At 37.4% G+C, this 17,147-nt stretch overlaps 1 long non-coding RNA gene across 1 annotated transcript; it reads right to left on the bottom strand.

Annotated features, from left to right (window-relative positions):
- Positions 1 to 79: 79 nt before the first annotated feature.
- Positions 80 to 1,894, bottom strand: LOC134202217 (uncharacterized). Its single transcript, XR_009977175.1, has 3 exons — positions 1,784 to 1,894; positions 1,478 to 1,700; positions 80 to 1,420 (listed from the first exon to the last, which is right to left on the bottom strand). It is a non-coding gene; the product is annotated as an uncharacterized LOC134202217 (long non-coding RNA).
- Positions 1,895 to 17,147: the final 15,253 nt, after the last annotated feature.

Here is a 17,147-nt window from a genome sequence, read left to right as displayed (position 1 = left end):
CTTTCTCGATTCAATGTGTTGAATTCGAATTAGTATGGTAAATGCAATGTAAATTGCCTACATTTTGGCGGGTAAAAGCTCTACTCACGCTACTTAAGAATTACTCAACTATGAGAGTAATGGATTGCGTCACGGCTAAATTGATTAATGACTTAAAGTGTGCATGTAAACAGCGTATTTGTTAAAAGAAAAATAGAAATATTATTCAAACCGAATGAGTTATTAACAAACAAAAACAATAGTGTCCAACTAGGAAAGTTTCTCCGTCGAATGAATTTAGTTGCAGTCGAATCTGTCAAGTCTTTCTATATGAAACGTGTTTAACATTAAAAAAATCCCGGGGCTACACACATCCACACACACACACACAGACGGACATTTACTCAGTTTTTCGAGCTGAGTCGATTGGTATATAACACTATGGGTCTCCGAGCCTTCTATCAAAATTTGGCTTTTGGAGTGAAATTATAGCCTTCTGGTACAACTTTGTTGTACGAGAAAGGCAAAAAAGGTATTTGTATGATGCCTATTATTTATCATATGGGGCGACATGGCCACCCCCTCGGGGCTAGACGAGCGAGAACCAAAAAATATATTAAAAGCGTGCTGAATTTATTTAGAACGGTTGACACATTCCTTGGACTTCTATGGATTATGTTCAAATGATGTTTCGCTTGAAAATGTCGTATTTCATGTTGATTTATTGACCTCTGGCTCTACGACGATATCAGAATTTGCCTAAAGCCTAAAATTTTTACGATTAAAACCATATCAGTTTTTTAAATCATCTCTGATTCAGGCAGAAACTATTTTGATGATTTTTTGAATGAATTTAAAGGTTAGGCGACTCTTAATCCTGGAGATGACCTTGTTCTTAATATAGTTTGCAATACCGCCCAAAGATTTTAGTCCTATCGATCATAATTACTGTTAATCTTCTTAAATTATTATTGTAGATAACCTATAGTTATATAAGAGCTTTGGTAAATATTAATTTGTGCTGAAAAAATAGTAATTTTGGCTTCAAACCTTGAGTTGTGTATCTACAAAATTATAAGAAAATTCGAATTTCAACTACATCATCTTAATCAATATTTCAAGAACAAGTGAGGTTGTCAATGTGCATTTTTCAGTTGAATATATCAATTTTACATTATTGTTAACCATCCCTCGTAATAATAATGTGAATATATTGCTCACTTAAATCATAATCAACGTTGGCTGTCTTGCCCCATATGGCGATCTTGCCCCTCTTTCCCCTATAAATTAAATTTACACTCGTTTGCTCTCGAATTGGAATTCGAATCGCATGCCAGAATTTCTTCTTAATTCCTAGTTAGATGATACGTCGTTCAAGGATGACAAGCTTCCTGCTTTTTGAACATATTGAACGATGAGTAGCGACGATATTTATTTTGATCTGGGGAGTAGAAAGATTGTAGGTATCAATTGTTATTTATCTAATGCATTTTATTACCACTATTGCCGTCTCCGCTGTTGCTCTGCCTGGACTTTTTTTCTCTCCAAAGTCTCCAAAGTGGCTCTCCTGCAGTATGCTGTGCTCCGTGGGAAGAGGCATCGTGCTTTGCTGACTTTTGGGTGCAGCGGTTAAAAAGATTCGGTCCATTTACTTCCAGATATTGGACTCCATTTCACGAGGGGTAATGTTCTGATCACTTTGTACAGTTGATCGTGTTTTGCTAGAAAAGATATGAATATGTTAGTTAAAGTTAAATAGGAAGTATTTGAAAAAAAAATACGAGAAAGGCAAAAACAGACTTACAATAATGGCGTTTTCCATGGAAAAACATTGGCCTGACCAGGAAGAACAGCACAATGGATCTCGTATTTCTGCAGCACAATATATAGATGGTTGATGTTCGTTCGACGTATTCTTAAAGAGAAAAACTTAATTTCAGCTACTTCCTTATTGGGCCACATGGACAAGGATAAAGCGAGTCATTTTTTTTTCTGACAGATCAGCGTAAACGTTTGAATGAACAAGGATTATTCATAAGAATGCCTTATGAATATTTTACACAAGAAATTGCTATGAATTTCATAAGGTAAATTTATGGATTTCTTTGGTACCTTATGAAGTTAAAATAAAATGAATTTGTAGGGTTTCATAAGGCACAACTTATGAAAATCAAAATGTTTTTTCTGCCATTGTAGGGATTGAGACGGGTATTATAAAATAAATATAAACTGAATAAGAGGGTATATACATTTCACATGAGTGCCAGATGTGTGAGTGACAGATGAGCGGAGTCAGCCTTCAGTTTTGTGATGTATTTCGCGGGAAGAGGTAATTCTTCCGAGCTGCTGCGGATCGGATGAAGCCGTCTCCTCCGAACACGACATTGGCCAAGTCGGTTTGCTGTGACCGGTGTGACGCTCCCGATAGAATGAGCTCGGCCTTTCATCAAAGAGTAAGGTTAAAATCGCAATTTTTTGGTGAAAAGTGCGGTGTATTGGGATTTACACGCCCAAACGAGATGAGAAGAAAAACTGGTGCATGCAGTTGGGGCGACCTCGAGGGCGACTACTCGAAGCTAGGGTTAAAATGAGTGAAAGGAAAAAATAGGTTGTGATTCGAAGGTAAACAAAAATGTGTTTACACAGGACGAAGCGAACATCAGTGTGTATGCGCCAAATGTCGCTCATCACAATAAAGTTTGGTACACCCAGGAAAAAATATGTTTATAAAAACAAAAGTGACACTCATTGAAAAATTAATTTGTTTGGATTCTATCACACTAAAAAAAAAGTAAAAGAAAATGCGTTTTGTGACACTGAAAATTGTGGAAAAAAAAACTGAAAACAAAAATTCTATTACACTCAAAGAAATGTGAAAGTTATTATACGATGTTTGTGAAACAGAATGATGCGAATTAAGGGAATAAATTTTTCAATCAAATTATTTTTAGAGGAGGTGTCTGATATGGTAAACAATCATTCCCCCGAGAGGGTATACCTGATAAGCTAATTCCCCCGAGAGGGTAAACACGAATTCCCCCGAGAGGGTAAACAATAATTCCCCCGAGAGGGTAAACAATAATTCCCCCGAGAGGGTAAACAATAATTCCCCCGAGAGGGTAAACAATAATTCCCCCGAGAGGGTATCCCTGATAGAGTAAACAATAATTCCCCCGAGAGGGTAAACAATCATTCCCTCGAGAGGGTATTCCTGAGATTGGTAAGCTCACTTTGGCGGCATGTTTGAGATCAGCGGTTGACTTGAATTCAATATTAAGTAATATTGTATAGTATATAGTAATATAGTAAGAACATGTAAACAAAGTGATGCGTGGAAAAAAGTGTTTGATTTAAAGGCAAGATTGATACTTTAGAACCTGGCACGCTCTATTCATGACTGCATGTTCGAGATCAGAGGTTTACTTATATTCATAGTAAACATTGAATTGCCTTGAATATTGTTCATGTTTTGCCTTTCTCGTATACTAAGTATACGTAAAGGCTATAATTTCACTCCAAAACCAAACTTTTGATAGAAGGCTCGGAGACCCATAGTGTTATATACCAATCGACTCAGCTCGACGAATTGAGGTGATGTCTGTTTGTGTGTATGTATGTATGTGTGTGTGTGTGTATGTGTGTATGTGTACAAATTTTGTAGACACACTTTTGGAACTTAGCATTACCTGATTTACTCGCAACTAGTTGCATTCGACGGGGAATGCGGTCCCATTGTTTGCTATTGAAAATTAGCCTGATCGGACATTGCATTTCGGAGTTATTGAAAAATCATTGTTTTTTCCCAAGTAGGAAAAAGTAAGCAAAGAGTTGCGTAGAATGTTGTTGATGATTGTTTTCTCATTAATAAAGCACAAAAAAAAAAAAAAAATGATTGTTTTCTGGTTTTGATGCAAGATTGATGTTCTAGAGCCTGGTAAGTTCTATCCATGACTGCATTCCGAGATCAGTGTTTGTCTTGAGTTTGGTGTTAGAAAATGTAAACAAAGAGTAGGAAAAAGTAAGTGAAGAGTTGCGAAGAATGTTGTTAATGATTTTTTTTTCTGATTTTGAGGCAAGATTGATGTTCTAGAGCCTGGTAAGTTCTATCCATGACTGCATTCCGAGATCAGTGTTTGTCTTTAGTACAGTTTTAGAATGACGTTCTAGAACCTGTTAAGCTCTATCTATGATCGCATTTCGATACAGTGTTTATCTTAAGGTCAGTATTACAAAATGTAAACAAAGAGTAGGAAAAAGTAAGCAACGAGTTGCGTAGAATATTGTTAATGATTGTTTTTTGATTTTGATTTTGATTGATGTTCTAGAGCCTGGTAAGTTCTATTCATGACTGCATTCCGAGATCGGCGTTTGTCTTGAGTACAGTTTTAGAAAATGTAAACAAAAAGTAGGAAAAAGTAAACAAAGAGTTGCGTAGAATGTTGTTGATGATTGTTTTCTGGTTTTGATGCAAGATTGATGTACTACACACTTAATTTCTTTCACCGAGGCCGGCAAAATAAATTGCCGAGAATCCAACAGCCGAGAGCTCGGTAAAAATCTCGGCAAAAGATTAAATTACCGACTGGTCGTAAAATGAGCGTGAACGTGTAGCTGTCAAAATTTACTGAGCCGTTCGGTAATGCGGTGCCGATCGACTCGGTAAAGTGTTCTACCGAGATTCCGTAATATGAAGTCTTTATTGTTAATGTTCAAACAAACACAAAATTAAAACAATAATCATTATGAAGTTAAAAATAGGCATATATTCCATTTTATTATTGAATCATAGTTGTTTTACTTTGGTTTGTTAGAAACCATACGTAGTGGCGTGTGAAGAGCGGCGATATTCATGAATTAGTTTTAACATAAATGTCTTAGAGAAGTCATTATTAACAGTTATGCACAAATCGATCAAAGTTTTTAAAGTATTCTGATGGGCAATACAAATACACTTCGCATCCGGATATTCTACCTCGCCACCAGGTACAAACTTGCTGTTAAAAAATCTGCTTTGCAAGAGAAAGGGCGGATTCTTCGACTGGATCCCTGTTACAGCATTCATATTGGCAGCAAGTTCGTTTCACAGCAATCGAAATTAATCGAAATCCACTAAAACGAAAACCAAAAAATCAATATAAAGATTTCGAATTAAATGTGATGCAATTACAAGAAAATTAAATTGAACTATACTTACACGATCAGGTAATTACTTCAGCGATAGAAATCTTGTGTCTGCTTTCTTTTCCATCATACACGCTTCTGTTTCCGATTTTTTACACATGAGCTTTACCGAGATTCGGATTAATTTTAGATTACCGATGACTGTGGCAAATTGGTTTGCCGAAATTCAGTAATCAATTTAAAGGTCTTATTTTCTACCGAAATTTCAGTAAAAATGTACTTTACCGACCGCGTTCGTCATATTATTATGCCGAGAATAATTCTGGCGATTAAGTGTGTAGAGCCTGGTAAGTTCTATCCATGACTGCATTCCGAGATCAGTGTTTGTCTTGAGTTTGGTGTTAGAAAATGTAAACAAAGAGTAGGAAAAAGTAAGTGAAGAGTTGCGTAGAATGTTGTTAATGATTTTTTTTTCTGATTTTGAGGCAAGATTGATGTTCTAGAGCCTGGTAAGTTCTATCCATGACTGCATTCGGAGATCAGTGTTTGTCTTTAGTACAGTTTTAGAAAATGTAAACAAACAGTAGGAAAAAGTAAGCAAAGAGTTGCGTAGAATGATTTTTTACTGATTTTGATGCAAAATTGATGTTCTAGAGCCTGGTAAGTTCTATCCATGACTGCATTCGGAGATCAGTGTTTGTCTTGAGTTCGGTGTTAGAAAATGTAAACAAAGAGTAGAAAAAAAGAAAGCAAAGAGTTGCATAGAATATTGTTAATGATTTTTTACTGATTTTGATGCAAAATTGATGTTCTAGAGCCTGGTAAGTTCTATCCATGACTGCATTCGGAGATCAGTGTTTGTCTTGAGTTCAGTGTTAGAAAATGTAAACAAAGAGTAGGAAAAAGTAAGCAAAGAATTGCGTAGAATGTTGTTAATTGTTTTTTGTCTTATTTTGATGCCAGATTGATGTTCTAAAGCCTGGTAAGTTCTATGCATGACTGCTTACCGAGATCAGTTTTTGTCTTGAGTTCGGTGTTAGAAAATGTAAACAAAGAGTAGAAGAAAGAAAGCAAAGAGCTGCGTAGAATGTTGTTAATGATTGTTTTCTGGTTTTGATGCAAGATTGATGTTCTAGAGCCTGGTAAGTTCTATCCATGACTGCATTCCGAGATCAGTGTTTGTCTTGAGTTCAGTTTTAGAAAATGTAAACAAAGAGTAGGAAAAAGTAAGCAAAGAGTTGCGCAGAATGTTGTTAATGATTGTTTTCTGATTTTGATGTAAGATTGATGTTCTAGAGCCTGGTACGTTCTATCGATGACTGTATTCCGAGATCAGTGTTTGTCTTGAGTTCAGTGTTAGAAAATGTAAACAAACAGTAGGAAAATGGTAAGCAAAGAGTTGCGTAGATTCTTGTTAATGATTGTTTTCTGGTTTTGATGCAAGATTGATGTTCTAGAGCCTGGTAAGTTCTATCCATGACTGCATTCCGAGATCAGTGTTTGTCATAAATTCGGTGTTAGAAAATGTAAACAAAAAGTAGAAAAAGAAAGCAAAGAGTTACGTAGAATGTTGTTAATGATTGTTTTGTTAATTTTGATGCAAGATTGATGTTCTAGAGCCTGGTAAGTTCTATCCATGACTGCATTCGGAGATCAGTGTTTGTCTTGAGTTAGGTGTTAGAAAATGTAAACAAACTATAAGAATAAGAAAGCAAAGAGCTGCGTGGAATATTGTCAATGATTTTTTCCTGATTTTGATGCAAGATTGGTTTTCTAGAGCCTGGTAAGTTGTATCCATGACTGCATTCCGAGATCAAAGTTTGTCTTGAGTTCAGTTTTAGAAAATGTAATCAAAGAGTAGGATAAAGTAAGCAAAGAATTGCGTAGAATATTAATGATTGTTTTCTGGTTTTGATGCAAGATTGATGTTCTAGAGCCTGGTAAGTTGTATCCATGACTGCATTCCGAGATCAGTGTTTGTCTTGAGTTCGGTGTTAGAAAATGTAAACAAAGAGTAGAAAAAAGAAAGCAAAGAGTTGCGTAGAATGTTGTTAATGATTGTTTTCTGGTTTTGATGCAAGATTGATGTTCTAGAGCCTGGTAAGTTCTATCCATGACTGCATTCCGAGATCAGTGTTTGTCTTGAGTACAGTTTTAGAAAATGTAAACAAAGAGTAGGAAAAAGTAAGCAAAGAGTTGCGTAGAATGTTGTTAATGATTGTTTTCTGGTTTTGATGCAAGATTGATGTTCTAGAGCCTGGTAAGTTCTATCCATGACTGCATTCCGAGATCAGTGTTTGTCTTGAGTTCGGTGTTAGAAAATGTAAACAAATAGTAGGAAAATAGAAAGCAAAGAGTTGCGTAGATTCTTGTTAATGATTGTTTTCTGGTTTTGATGCAAGATTGATGTTCTAGAGCCTGGTAAGTTCTATCCATGACTGCATTCCGAGATCAGTGTTTGTCTTGAGTTCGGGGTTAGAAAATGTAAACAAAGAGTAGAAAAAAAGAAAATAAAGAGTTGCGTAGAATGTTGTTAATGATTGTTTTCTGGTTTTGATGCAAGATTGATGTTCTAGAGCCTGGTAAGTTCTATCCATGACTGCATTCTGAGATCAGTCTTGGTCTTGAGTTCGGTGTTAGAAAATGTAAACAAAGAGTAGGAAAAGTAAGTGAAGAGTTGCGTAGAATGTTGTTAATGATTGTTTTTTTGATTTTGAGGCAAGATTGATGTTCTAGAGCCTGGTAAGTTCTATTCATGACTGCATTCCGAGATCAGTGTTTGTCTTGAGTTTGGTGTTAGAAAATGTAAACAAAGAGTAGGAAAAAGTAAGTGAAGAGTTGCGTAGAATGTTGTTAATGATTGTTTTCTGGTTTTGATGCAAGATTGATGTTCTAGAGCCTGGTAAGTTCTATCCATGACTGCATTCCGAGATCAGTGTTTGTCTTGAGTTCGGTGTTAGAAAATGTAAACAAAGAGTAGAAAAAAAGAAAGCAAAGAGTTGCGTAGAATGTTGTTAATGATTGTTTTCTGGTTTTGATGCAAGATTGATGTTCTAGAGCCTGGTAAGTTCTATCCATGACTGCATTCCGAGATCAGTGTTTGTCTTGAGTTCGGTGTTAGAAAATGTAAACAAAGAGTAGAAAAAAGAAAGCAAAGAGTTGCGTAGAATGTTGTTAATGATTGTTTTCTGGTTTTGATGCAAGATTGATGTTCTAGAGCCTGGTAAGTTCTATCCATGACTGCATTCCGAGATCAGTGTTTGTCTTGAGTTCGGTGTTAGAAAATGTAAACAAAGAGTAGAAAAAAAGTAAGCAAAGAGTTGCGTAGATTGTTGTTAATGATTGTTTTCTGGTTTTGATGCAAGATTGATGTTCTAGAGCCTGGTAAGTTCTATCCATGACTGCATTCCGAGATCAGTGTTTGTCTTGAGTTCGGTGTTAGAAAATGTAAACAAAGAGTAGAAAAAAAGAAAGCAAAGAGTTGCGTAGAATGTTGTTAATGATTGTTTTCTGATTTTGATGCAAGATTGATGTTCTAGAGCCTGGTAAGTTCTATCCATGACTGCATTCCGAGATCAGTGTTTGTCTTGAGTTCGGTGTTAGAAAATGTAAACAAAGAGTAGGAAAAAGTAAGTGAAGAGTTGCGTAGAATGTTGTTAATGATTGTTTTCTGGTTTTGATGCAAGATTGATGTTCTAGAGCCTGGTAAGTTCTATCCATGACTGCATTCCGAGATCAGTGTTTGTCTTGAGTTCGGTGTTAGAAAATGTAAACAAAGAGTAGGAAAAAGTAAGTGAAGAGTTGCGTAGAATGTTGTTAATGATTGTTTTCTGGTTTTGATGCAAGATTGATGTTCTAGAGCCTGGTAAGTTCTATCCATGACTGCATTCCGAGATCAGTGTTTGTCTTGAGTTCGGTGTTAGAAAATGTAAACAAAGAGTAGAAAAAAGAAAGCAAAGAGTTGCGTAGAATGTTGTTAATGACTGTTTTCTGGTTTTGATGCAAGATTGATGTTCTAGAGCCTGGTAAGTTCTATCCATGACTGCATTCCGAGATCAGTGTTTGTCTTGAGTACAGTTTTAGAAAATGTAAACAAACAGTAGGAAAAGTAAGCAAAGAGTTGCGTAGAATGTTGTTAATGCTTGTTTTCTGATTTGGATGCAAGATTGATGTTCTAGAGCCTGGTAAGTTCTATCCATGACTGCATTCTGAGATCAGTGTTTGTCTTGAGTTCGGTGTTAGAAAATGTAAACAAATAGTAGGAAAAAAGTAAGCAAAGAGTTGCGTAGATTGTTGTTAATGATTGTTTTCTGGTTTTGATGCAAGATTGATGTTCTAGAGACTGGTAAGTTCTATCCATGACTGCATTCCGAGATCTGTGTTTGTCTTGAGTTCGGTGTTAGAAAATGTAAACAAAGAGTAGAAAAAAAGAAAGCAAAGAGGTGCTTAGAAGGTTGTTAATGACTGTTGTCTAATGTTGATGCAAGATTGATGTTCTAGAGCCTGGTAAGTTCTATCCATGACTGCATTCCGATATCAGTGTTTGTCTTAAGCTGGGTGTTAGAAATGTACACAAAGAGTAGGAAAAAAAGCAAAGAATTGCAAAGAATGTTTTTATTGATTGTTGTCTGATTTTGATGCAAGATTGATGTTCTAGAGCCTGAAAAGTTCTATCCATGACTGCATTCCGAGATCAGTATTTGTCTTGAGTTCGGTGTTAGAAAATGTAAACAAAGAGTAGGAAAAAAGTAAGCAAAGGGTTGCGTAGATTGTTGTTAATGATTGATTTCTGGTTTTGATGCAAGATTGATGTTCTAGAGCCTGGTAAGTTCTATCCATGACCAGGTATGGGAAAAATAGAATCGAAATTCGTTCAACAACATTCATCTGCAGATATAACTCACTCTTCGATTCATTTCATTTTTCTCGCTATGCTAAGCTGATTCGAATTCATCTCACTCAAACAAATAGTTCATTCCTGAGTTGAACGGTAAACAAATAGCTTATGTTTCTTTCATTCTCTCTCAGAGTGCAACGAGTGAATGAACTTTTGCATCTCTCCCGATGATTCCTTTTGTAATTCAATCCTCACGATTGCAAATTTGTTTTCATTCCTCGTAAAGATGAAAGATTAAATTGATGTTTGTTTGGGCGCAGGTGCCACCGCTAGCAGCGTGAAGATGGCATGGTGGAAAAACGACATTGGACTACAATTGTTACTATTTATGCTTAGCAAGGCAGTTTGTTACTAAGTATTGTTAACAATGTGGTTTAGCACAGTTTCGTTTAGAAATGTTAAACATTTATGAAAGTTGGGCGTTTCAAAAGCCCTTTGGAAAGCTTATACAGACATGAGAATTTTTTTTTTCGGGCAGCACCTTCTGTTCCCATCACCGTAGGTACTCTTTTACTCAGTCGCATCTCAACCAAGAGACATGATTGTATGTACATCACTTGGAATTTATGTAGGTACCTACTGCAAACCAAGTATGTATTTCAGCAAGGAATGCAGTCGCCGGGGAACGTTGTAAGCGGGAATAGCGGTGGTTCTCGAAATATTTTTTTTCTGTTAGATATGTTTCCAGTAGGGTCACAAGTAAGTAGGCAGTTGTCATAGCTGGACTACTACCTATACACCCGATTCTGTTTTTACACGGAACGCATCCCCCGTGTAAAAAAGAATCGGGTGTACATAAGAGCATTATTACCGGGCGCGAGTATTTTGATCACCCGCATTGCGCTGTCATTTTGGTTTAGTCACTCTTTTCCGTACCAGTCACTGCTGCATACCGCACCGGTGACGTTTGGCGTTTGACAGTTCATTAAATAGCAGCGCTCTTACTGCGCTACCAAATTTGGTCACCTGTCAGTTGCGCTACTGGTTTAACAGCTCGTTTAGTAGCGACAGGTAAAGTGTCAAGTGATGATACTGCGCTGCTAAACGACTTATATTGACCACCGGTAATCTTGCTCTAATTTCTGTATTTTAAAGCAATTCTACATTTTATTATAATTAATATGACAATCACTGAACGTCATTGAAAAAAGTGAATCATCATTTGTTTTTGCTTCTCGGGTCCCGGGGATGGATATCGGACCGTGAATGTTATGAAGATATATCATTGTATCGTTATAAGTTTTTTTTTTAAATACATTGTTTCTTCAATCTCAAACATTATGATGCAAATATTATTTTTGAATTCATCTGCTTGTAGTTCTCCTTCCTTGTTGCTTTCCTCTCATACTAAGTATAGGACCACTCTAAACCGAACCAAGCCTAGGCCCTTGGAAATGTGTGAGAAAGGCACCTCTAATGCTAGGTGGATTATTCTGTTTTTTAATAATTCTTCAAAAATTGGTTTGAAAATTTCTTTAGATAAGCCTTTGAAAAATACAAAAGACGTTTGAATCTTTGCAGCGGGAGATTCGTTTTAGTAGGTCAACCGGTTTTTTTAAATGAAATTTTGATAATGTTTCCGGCAAGGATGTTAACGATCATTCAGTAATTTGTGTTCGATCATTTATATATTTCTGGGGTACTGCGAGGGGCCCTCCTTAGCCGTGCGGTAAGACGCGCGGCTACAAAGCAAGACCATGCTGAGGGTGGCTGGGTTCGATTCCCGGTGCCGGTCTAGGCAATTTTCGGATTGGAAATTGTCTCGACTTCCCTGGGCATACAAGTATCATCGTGTTAGCCTCATGATATACGAATGCAGAAATGGTAACTTGGCTTAGAAACCTCGTAGTTAATAACTGTGGAAGTGCTTAATGGAACACTAAGCTGCGAGGCGGCAATGTCCCAGTGGGGATGTAATGCCAACGAAGAAGAAGAGTAGAAAAACCTTCGCAGTAGAAGTCCACCATACAACATATTTTGAAATTCAGTTTCTGGAATGTGTTATTGACAAACTACTAAATGATCAAACGCAAATTACTGAATGATCGTTAACATCCTTGGTTTCCGGGAATTCTCCACAGACTTTCGCTGGAAATTTCAATTATACTTTTTTATTACAATTTCCTCTCGAAATTGCCGTGGGATTTTATACATGAGTTTCTTAAATATTTCTTCCAAAAATTATCTAAAAACTTCTCCAGAATTTTCTCTGAAGCATTCGTTTGCTTGTTTTCCCTGTCATTACTATGGGAACTGTAGGAAATTCGGAAGTTTATTAAAGAATGCCATCTGAAATTTATAGCATAATTCATTAGAGAAATTTCATTTTTTCACATTAATCTCTCAAGTAATGCCCAAGTAATTCGCACAGGAATTTGCTTTAAAATTCTCAAAAGAATATTATTAAAAGTTGCCGAGGATTTCTCACAATAGCAGCAAAATAAAATAAAATAGGAAACTGCCAATAATTGAAGTCAGCAACAGATATTAAATTTCAGATATAAAATTTCCATCAATATTATAAAATTCCTTAAACAGTAAACAATTTTCCACAAAATTGAAAAAAGAAGAATTTTTCAATCAAAAATTTCAAACAATTTTTTTTTTCAACAGAAATAAAACACTTTGTGTGCAATAAAAACATAAGATAATTTTTTTAGTTAATTTTAATTAAAGTTAATTTTTTTCGGTATTTCTAGTGCAAACTCCATAGAAATCTCGAATGATGCCAATTTGACTCTCCCAGAAATGTATGGAAAAATTACCCGGACCTCTGATAGAACATTTAAAAAATGCACTTACGTGAAAGAGGGAAACTTATACTTTTACGTAGTGGGTGTTTTAAAGATACTGATTTTTTTAAATAAGCTTCATTGGACAAAGACACCGTGATTTTTTATTGCTCTTTATTGATTTTTTGTTCAACTACAAAAATGATTTTGCGAATAATTTTGTAATTGTTCATTGCTAATATTGTTTTACATAGGGTAAATCACTACTTGGGCCTATGGACCCGGTTCCCGGCTCACTGCACAGAAAACTAATGATTTATACTGTTTGGATGCCGTAGGTTAATGATTGATAACTTTTAAAAAGTCTCCCATTTATTTTTCACAATACTCAATATTTTTCAATCACTTATTTTACTCCTAATTGATCAAATTGTAGAAAACAAAAATGTAGATTTCAAAATTCGCTCTCCGATGCCACACCACTGAGCCGGAGTGAATCTTTCCACTTTTACAAAACGGTATCATCGAATAAACACCTACCTGAAAATCATCACAGTGCTCGATACAACCATTCCTTGAAGCTGTTAATCACCACACCATAATTCTAAACACAAGCACTTCAATTACTCCTATTTGTTCGTTTCACTAGAACTTATTTAAATATATTAGAATGCATTTTAAAATGTATTCTCAAACCGAACAAAAATTCACCTCGGCCCAAGAACTTCTTGCCGCACCGTGCTGCCAAAATACCAGGATTATGAAAATGTTCCTTCATCGTTAATAGGAAAATTGTCTAATACGTTGACGCTATCGTGTTATTTACAATTCTCTCGATCTCAAAAGGTGGAAAAAATATTGTTTTTAAGTATTTGGAAGAAATTTGGATGAGTAAATATATCTTCTCAACCAAATAAAAATGATTATGAATAATACCATCTTGCATCTTGTTGTCGTGGAACGTGCATATTTTTGTTTACGTCGCATTCTCTACCGTCCCGAGAGAGAATGAGAGTAAAATGTTGAGAGATTGAGTGAAATTTTGCTTAGGCCGAGAACTGGGTTTTATGTATGCCGGAATGGCAATCGTTATGACTGAAATGAGTGCTGCACCTCGTTAATTTAAATCATATAAAAGCTTTTTTGAACGATATTTAGCACAAATAGCTATTTTTAAGCAGAAGTGAACCCCAATGCAGTATTATACAGACCACAAAATTCAGCAAAAGTTGCTTCCTGTCATAAATATCAATTAAATAATGCAGTCGTACGCATGTTAGGCCGGGAATGGGGTAAGAAACCCATATTTATGGTAATTTTGTGTTTTCGAGTTTGTTTTCGAGTTGGGAGCTTTCTCGACACCCTGGGCATAGAAAATATATCCATTGTACCAGGCACACAAGATACATACTCATGCAATGGCGGGCATAGAAAAGCTTTCAAATAATAACTGACGAACTGGTAACAGAATAAGTTGAAAAAAGTTGAAAAAAGAAGAAGAACCGGAAAAATCCACGTAGAAATTTTTGGGAAATTTCCACACTAAAAAATCCAAAAACAATTTAAGCTATTTCCAAACAATTTTTCTATGAGAACAGCTTTAACAAATTTGAAGTAGACGGCAATTTGATGAATCTTGCTGATTCGAAAATATCTAATCGAACAGGTAATGTCATATATGCTGGTTTTGCCAAACGAATGAAATTGAAAATAATATTGTCTGCAATCGTATATGTCTTTTGAAAAAGGGCAATTTTCAAAATTTGCAAAATATCAAACCAAACGGTTTCCCATATATACTAGCACCGCCAAGCATATGAAATCCAAAATAAAAATGAGTACAATATTGAATAGATTTGTGAATGCCAACTTTCTTATACAAAACCAATCAGGTGTTCCAAAAGGTAGTTCATATTTGAAAAATGTTCGGAAATTCTAACTCCCATGTATCTATTTGTAACTATTTGATTATTTATTAGTTCCGGCAGAACTTCACATAATTGGGTGAAGATTAAGGGGTGGCGCAAAGGCAACTTATGTTTATATAGGATTTTGTTTGGTAAAAAATAGGGGGAATGACGGCTTTGGCAGGTTTTGTTCTATTATTCGCAGGGGGTTTTTTATGACTGACTAGGCTCAAATTTGGCTCAAACATTCTTTGCATATCAAAGAATATTGTGGCCAAATTGATAGATTTACAGCGGTTCATCCTCGTCACACATTCGCGCCTCTATGTTTTGGCGCAACACTATTTGCATTCCTTTACGCTACCTGCGCTTTATAATGTACTTTGTATTTTTTCTCCAAAATAAAAACCGATTGTTGTAACCGCGTGTGTTTTTATCAACCGACTAGAAAACGTTCCGTTCCTGGTTCAATTCCTTTTTGCCGACGTGGATCCACTGCTGAACCTGTCCCCTTTGACCCACAGGTTATGGGCCCAGTGAAGGTTTCAAGGAAGGATCATGATTTGACGCAGTAAAAGCGAAAAAATTTGTTCATCACCGGTTGGCGTTCGGAACGGGAAAGTGCTGTGTTGTTTTTATTCGGTCGGTATTTGTGTGGTTTAAGAAGCCAGGCGATGGATACCATCAGCAAGTTCTCGAAGCTGAATAACCAGAACTGGCAGTCCTGGAAATTCCGGATGGAAATGCTCCTGACCAGGGAGGAGCTGTTCTATGTCATCGATGAAACAGAGCCGGTTCCTGTAACAGCTAAATGGACGAAGGATGACAAGAAGGCGCGCTTAACAATGGGGTTGTGTTTTGAGGACAACCAGTACAGCCTTGTCAAGTCTGCTCAGTCGGCCCGTGAGTTTTGGGACTGTTTACAAAAGTACCACGAGAAAGTCACCGTGACTTCTAGGGTGTCCCTTCTCAAAAAGTTGTGCAACTTGAACTTGCGAGAAGGAGGAGATGTGGAATCACACCTTTTCGAATTGAATGAACTTTTCGATCGTCTAGAAAACGCAGGCCAGGAGTTGGAGAATCAGCTTAAAATCGCCATGATCCTGAGGAGTCTGCCGGACTCGTATAGCGGTCTCGTCACAGCACTGGAAAGCAGACCGGATGAAGATTTGACGGTTGAGCTGGTGCGATCGAAGCTGTTGGACGAGTATGAACGTCGGATGGAGCGATCCGGACATGGATCTTCCGGCGAATCGAAGGCGATGAAAAGCGGCGTGAAGCAGCTCAGTTCAGTGAAAGACAAAACAGAGATTGTGTGCATCTTTTGCAAAAAGTTGGGCCATATGAAGCGAGACTGTTTGCGGTGGCAAGCGTTGAATAAGAACAAAAGTGACAAATACATGTGCAACGACAGAAGTGTATTCACATCGCTCAGCGAAGAGAGCGCTCCGGAAGTAATTCTCGCGGACGGAACTGTAGTGCAATCGGCCGGATGCGGTACATGTGTGCTAACTGGTGTTGATGGATGCGGTGGTTCGGTTGAAATTACACTGCAAGAAGTGTTGCTAGTGCCGTCGTTGAATAGCAGTTTGCTTTCGGTAGCGAAATTATCCGATAAGGATTTTGTTGTGGTCTTCCGTAAAAACGATTGTGACATTTGTGATCGATCGGGTAAAGTGAGAGTGAAGGGCGTCCGCAATGGGAGCCTGTATCACCTGAAGTTGGTAGAAACAGTGATGAAGACTGAAGCGAAGCAGCACAACGAACTTTGTCAACACCAGTGGCACCGCCGATTTGGTCACCGCGATCCGTCGAGTGTAGATAGAATGAATGAAGAGAAGCTAGTGGCTGGCATGAAGCTGAAGGACTGTGGTATCCGATTGACATGCGAAACGTGCTTGGAAGGGAAGTTGGCAAGGACGCCAATTCCAAAAACGGCTGAAAGAAAATCGACGCAGATTTTGGATTTGGTCCACACGGACCTGTGCGGCCCAATGCGGATGGAAACACCCAGTGGCAACCGATTCCTGATGACAATCATCGACGATTTCAGCAGGTATGCAGTCGTGTATCTCCTCGCCAGAAAGTCGGAGGCAGCCGACAAGGTCATCGAGTATGTCAGGTATGTACAGAACTTGTTTGGTAGAAAGCCGCGAGTCGTCCGCTCTGACGGAGGCGGCGAGTATGATAACAAAAGGCTACAAGCATTCTTCGCGGAGGAAGGGATTAGAGCGCAGTTCACTACCCCATATACGCCGCAACAGAATGGGGTAGCAGAAAGGCGCAATAGGTATTTGCAAGAAATGGCTACTACCATGTTACTCGATGCAAAGCTAGACAAAAAATATTGGGGCGAGGCGGTACTGGCTGCCACCTATCTGCAGAATAGATTACCTTCACGCTCATTACCTCACAACTCCTTTTGAGAAGTGGTTTGGCAGGAAACCTGACGTTAGGCACTTGAGGGTTTACGGGTCACAGGCTTGGGTTCACATTCCAGATGTGAAGCGT

The sequence above is a fragment of the Armigeres subalbatus genome, unplaced genomic scaffold, assembly GCF_024139115.2.
Source record: "Armigeres subalbatus isolate Guangzhou_Male unplaced genomic scaffold, GZ_Asu_2 Contig1093, whole genome shotgun sequence".
Classification (NCBI taxonomy): Eukaryota; Metazoa; Arthropoda; class Insecta; order Diptera; family Culicidae; genus Armigeres; species Armigeres subalbatus.
Note: the sequence above shows the minus strand (reverse complement) of the source record. Positions and strands in the feature narration are given on the sequence as shown.